The sequence below is a fragment of the Anas acuta genome, chromosome 1 (genome assembly GCF_963932015.1).
Source record: "Anas acuta chromosome 1, bAnaAcu1.1, whole genome shotgun sequence".
NCBI classification, from domain to species: Eukaryota; Metazoa; Chordata; class Aves; order Anseriformes; family Anatidae; genus Anas; species Anas acuta.
In genome coordinates this window covers 78,902,424-78,908,834 of record NC_088979.1, presented here as the reverse complement: position 1 = coordinate 78,908,834, position 6,411 = coordinate 78,902,424, and positions in this window count along the sequence as shown.

Sequence of the window (6,411 nt, the reverse complement as noted above, 5' to 3'; positions counted from 1 at the left end):
ATATTCCAGTCTTGCAAGTATTCACAGGAGAACGAGGACACGTTTGCACTTAAATCCTTTTAACAGAGTTTCTGGAGATTGCTCATATGAGAGATGAGCAGCTATAGACTATATACTAACAGCAGACAAGAAAATTGGGTATTTTTCATTTTCCTTTATTTATTTTTAGGATATAACTAAGTATCCGTTTGTAAAAATCTTTAGTCATCAACTTTCAACATATATTTTTAAAATATAATATCACTAACTACAACAAAATTGTGTGGTTGTTACCGTACCTATGGGTAATCTAACTTCATTAAGTCAGCCTGACACCTCTCAACTACTTCATTACCTTCGTTGTGTTGGGGACTCCTAGGCAACTTGGTGAAAAATGAGTTGCTTCAATATTTGTTTAAAAACATTAGCAAGAATACTATGATGATAACTAGAACTAGATGCATAAAAATCTTATCAATGACAATTGAGAAACTGTGAAATAAAGGTAGTATTTTTTTTTTTACAGTATTTGCAACATGTAAATCAGGGAGACAACTATTGAAATGCAGCACCAAATTTCATTGTGTCCTTTATGGCAGGATTGCTTTTATTGTAAGTGAAAATGTCATGATTGCTTTTATAAAATTTTTCAAAAAACTATGGACTACAAGATTATTTTTTTTTTCTGAATACTTTCTCCCTGGTACTAGGTAGAAAACAAAATTCTTCCAGCGTTACTTTGCACAAAATGACCAATCGAAAATGAAAATGGAGGAGGGAAACAGAAGGAAAAAAAAAAAAACAAACAACCAAATCACCACTTCTATACTTCACAGAATCCTAAAATTAAATGATGGCAATTAGGGGAATTGACCTGGAACCTCATGTGGACAATACAGTAAACACATACTGGCTTAACATACAACTGTAATTAAAATATTAAATAAAAAACAAGATGTCAGGATGCACGAGGAATGGGATGAGAAGCAATACAGAAAAATAAAACCCGCATGTGTCAGCTGGGTGGTGCATTCACCTACATGCTTGTTGTGTATGTCACACGTCCATCCCTGAACAAGGATGCTGAAGGTCAATGAGCTCTAAGGAAAGCCAGCAAAAACAACTACTTGGGGCATAGAAATGCTCCTGTGTGACGAGTGGAAAGTTTGAAATTGTTTGGTTGTCTCAGGAAACCAATAAGCAGGACACGATGAAAAGGAAACAAACAAATGAACAAACAAACAAACACAAACAGGTTCTTTTATTTTTCTTTGTAGCACAGGGTTCAGTTAAATTACAAAGTGGTATGTTTAAAGCCGGTAAGAAGATAATCCCCCCACGTACATTAATAAATTAATTTCCTCATAATACCAATGAAGTCAGGGACAAGACCAAAAAAAGAACTGGACATTTATATTGACAGGAATTACAGACAGTTATGGGTTATTGCAAATGTTTTTTGAAAGAGAATAGAAATGTCATTCATGGGTGTCTAAGGGCAAATCTTCTGATCACTCTGATCAGTCAGGGGGTCTGATTAACCCTTCTCTGCCTAATCAACACTCATCTAATCTTTTACAGCAGCCGGTACTGAAATCAGGATACCCAAGGCAGAGGCTATGCTTGCAGTAGTGAGTTGAACCTTGTTGCAATTGTCCCCCAGCACCAAGACCAACAGGATGCAGACCATGCTCCACCATAGCCCAGGTGCTTGGTCTCTGAAGGTGGGTGGGCTCCACTGGGCTCCACTCAGTGGCCAGGAACGAATGGAGAGAAAGCCAGTAGGCTCAGGGCAAGCATTTTTAGGGGTCTTTCTAGAAGGTTACCTCTACAGGCATTCAGTGTCAGCATGAGCTCAGGCACTGCTCAGTGGACTAACGCAAACAAAGCCAGAAAGACCAGAAGTGTGCCTGTTTTGATGCAGGTGTGTTTCCTCCTCCTTAAAGATCCTATGCTCCAGTATTTTTGCCTGCTTAGGCAATGGTTCCAGGTCTTTCATTCACATTCCCACTACTTCTTTGAGGCCACGTCCAACCGAGAGAGATTATTGTTTCCACATCCAGCCTAAATGTATGCAGAGGCTTCTCTCCACCCCGGCAATGCTCTTACAGTAGCACTTTTCATCCGCCCAGCACATGATGGGCTTGAAAGTCCTGTTATACATGGTACAGGATGCAAGCTGGTGATGATACAGCAGAAGCAAAACTGTTTGATGTTTAAATTGCAGGCATCGAAGTCAGACGAAAGAGCACCTGGCCGGCCAGCATTAACATTTCTGAACTAGGTGGGAGAAGAAGCTAGATGTAATCAATCTATTCTCTGGTCATTATTTGACTGTTACATTGGGTCATTTCTCCTCAGGAAGGAGAAGATAGAGAGAAACAGTAGCTTTATCTGGCTCTGAAACCTCCTCATTTGAGCATGGAAATCATTGCTTAAGAGAAAAAATAAATGAAAGTACTTGTAGAATTAAGGTTTGGTGCATGCATATGATTTAAAGAACCCCCCCACAACATTATTTTTTATAGCATCATATATCAAAGCAGGCATCAGATCTTTACTCCTTTAATTTTATATATAAAACCCTTAACTAATTATGTTTTTCTTTTGGCTTTCTCTACTTTGTCAGGACCTCTTGCATGGAAAAAAAGCAACCTTCCTGCCCATGTAGTTTTGGATTAAGCACACTTCCTAAGTATATCTGGAAAGGTTTGTCATAGCCTCATGAATCCCTGAATTAGCACATGAAAATGTTCACAATCTGTCCCATAATGAAAACCATGCTTTTATGAAATAAAGCAAGTGATTCATTCTTCAAGCGAATTTTTGCAGAGCGCTGTCTCATTAAAAATGACAGAGTGACAAACTAATGACAATTATTTTAGTTGCTCCTCCTCTTGCAGTGGTATTTAGTTAGAAGTAACAGCTGAAAAGTACATTATGAGTTTCGGAGTATATTTAGACACACTAGTAGATTTGTCTTTGCATTTACATATATATATATATATTTATATATATGAAGACCAAGCACTAAATGACTAAACTGAGAAGAAAATGAAGACATGCAAGTCTTACAGTGTTTTACAGGAATTGCCATTTTCTATATTGAAGTAATGAACTTGTATAACACAAAGAAAATACAGCAGGAAATTAATTTGTCATGTTGTTAAAAAATAAAATAAAAATCAACAACAGTGATCTGAAAATACCCCAATATTTAAAACAAAGGAAAAAAAATAGGATTGGAAAGGAGTAGCTCAGAAGAAAAATGTACTAGTGGCTAACATCATTTGATTCTATGCTACAGAACAATTATTGTTACAGAGGTATTAGTCAACATTTACTGAGACACACAGTTTCAGGCCATACAAGACTGGATATTCCTCAAGACAGAAGTCTTAAAGATGCTGAAGCAGGGTGTCCCTGTGTGCCATAAGATGAGCTGGTGGGGAAAAAGACCAATATGGTTGAACAGGGAACTTTTGCTGAGTCTCCAGAAGAAAAAGAGAGCTTTTGTCTGGTGAAAGAAGGGACAGGCAACTCGGGGAGAGTACAAGGAAGTTGCCAGCATATGCAGGGAAAAAGTCAGAAAGGCCGAAGTCCAGTATGAGCTCAACCTGGTCACTGTGGTAAAAACACAACAAAAATGTTTTTACAAATATATTAACAGTAAGAGGAGGACCAAGGAGAATATCCATCCTTTACTGGATGTGGTGGGTTACATGACTGCTGAGGATAAGGAAAAGGCTGAAGTTATTAATGCCTTCTTTGCATCTGTCTTTGCATCTGGCACTAGTCAGACCACTTATCCTCAGGGTACTCAGCCTCCCGACCTGGAAGTCTGGGACAGGGAGCAGAATAAATGCCCCAAGGTTCAGGTGGAAACAGAAACCTGCTGCTCCACCGGGACTGTCACAAGCCCATGAGGCCAGATGGGATCCACCTGATGGTGCTGAGAGAGCAGTCACGGTCATCCAGAGAGGTCCCAGATGACTGGAGGTGACGCCCATCTGTAAGAAGGGTTGTAAGGAGGACCCGGGGAACTACAGGCCTGTCAGCCTGACCTCGGTACCAGGAAAGGTGATGGAATTGGTCATCTTGAATGCAATCACACAGCACGGGACAACCAGGGAATCAAGCCCAGTCAGTGTGGGTTCATGAAGGGCAAATCCTGCCTGACCAACCTCATCTGCTTCTATGACCAGATGCCTGGTAGATGAGGGAAAGGCAGTTGATGTAGCCTACTAGACTTCAGCAAGGCCTTTGACACGGTCTCCCGCAGTATTCTCCTGGAGAAGCTGGCAGCCCATGGCTTGGACAGGTACATGCTTTGCCAGGTTAAAAACTGGCTGGATGGCCAGGCCCAGAAAGAGGTGATGAAGAGTGAAAAACTACTGGTGATGGGTCATCAGTGGTGTTCCCCAGGGACTGGTGATGGGGCCCATCCTCTTTAATATCTTTACTGATGACTTGGACGAGGGAATTGAGTGCACCCTCAATAAGTTTGCAGACAACACCATGTTGGGGGGAAGTGTGGATCTGTCAGAGGGTAGGAAGGCCCTGCAGAGGGACCCGAACTGGACGTCTCAATGGGCAGAGGCCAATAGTATGAGGTTCAACATGGCTAAGTGCTGGGTCCTGTGCTTTGGCCACAATGACCCCACGCAGTGCTACATGCTTGGGGCAGAGTGGAGAAGCAAGGTCTGGGGAGCTGGGGGTCAGCCACTTCTCACAGGTAACTAGTGATAGAACTAGAGGGAATGGCCTCGAGCTGTGCCAAGGGAGACTCAGGTTGGAAATGAGGAGACATTTCTTCACAGAAAGAGCAGTCAGGCACTGGGACGGGTTGCCCAGGGAGGTGGTGGAGTCACCGCCCCGGGGGCGTTCAAGGAAAGGTTGGACATGGTGCTTAGGGACATGGTTCAGTGGGTGACATTGGTGGTAGGGGGATGGTTGGACCAGGTGATCTTGGAGGGCTTTTCCAATGTTAATGTTTCTATAACACATCTGTCTTTTAAACTTTTGCTGAATTGAAGCCCAGACCATTATCATCAGTGTCGAACTCCAGCTATAATTCTACAACTAGATTCTAGACCCAGAGCCTGGTGTAGCTGCTATTGCTTCTCTGCGCACTGATAAGTAACCATATGCACTTCATCCTCCTTTATGTAATAGCTATTGCAAAGTAAAAGTCAATAATATTTGAGTACCCAACAGTTCAAGGATGCATCTCACAGTCACATGAAAGGGGTGATTAAAGAACAACCCTGCACTTAGTGCTATTCTTTAAATGTGTAGGGTTAAAACTGACCAACTGTGCTGTTCTACATACATAGCTCCACCAAACAAAGAGGAAGATAATCAAACAGCAAAGAAAAAAAACTAGTTTTGTGTTCCAAATGAAGTCACAAATTAAGAAGCTTAGTTTACTGACACATTTCAGGAAATAAAAAAATTAAAACTAACTGAAGCTTTAAGAGAACAGCTACAAATATCTGAGTAAAGTCATACATTTTACTACACTTTTTAATTTCAAACGTTTACAGTCTTTTAGTTTCTTCTAAACAAAACTTGTTAATAATATATATTTTTTGCTTTTCCTTAATGTTTTAAACCACTACATTTTCCATTACATTGTCTCTACAATTTAGTATTTTATATATATTATATATATAAGTGCATTTTAGCATCTATTCAATTCCAGTGCTTGGAATGTTGTTGTTAAAAAAAAAGCAGCATATTTGCTTATTAAATATGTTATCACACATTTGGGCTACAGAGGCCTACAAAATACACTATGAAAATGAAGAGGTCTATCTGTGTTCACCTTCCTGTCACGTGCAATTAAAACTGATAGACAATTGTAACACTAAACTAAATAAAAGGTATGGAACAGTCCTGAAGACTGTACGGGGTTACCAAAATCTTATTTCAGCTTTCCAGGTTAAAACCAGATACAGAGATTTGAAAATATTAAGATGATTTTTGTTAAGACTTTAAATATCAGAGCTCAGCAAAGTTAAGCCTTGCTACATTATTGCCTTTTCAAATGCAGAGCTACTTAGTGTTTTTTTTTTTTAAACTTGCTTTTCATGTGACTTGTTAAGCTAAAGCACTGTATGTAGCAATAATCTTTTATGAAATATTGAATTTTATACCTATAACAATTATATAGGCTATGCTTACATGACAAGAAAGACGACGCTTGATGTATAAACTCCATGCAAATAAACAAGTCATGAATTTGAAAACATCAGTAATGATCAGGCTGGTTTTCACGAAGCTCACACCTTTGAAGGAAGATACTGAGCTCTGAGTCATCCAGGGAAAATTTGCCAGTATCAGAACAACCTGGCTTTTCTAAGTCATATCAGGTGTCATGTCAAAATGTGTAGCAGACATCCTCATGCCTCCAGCTTAAATCTGTGAGCA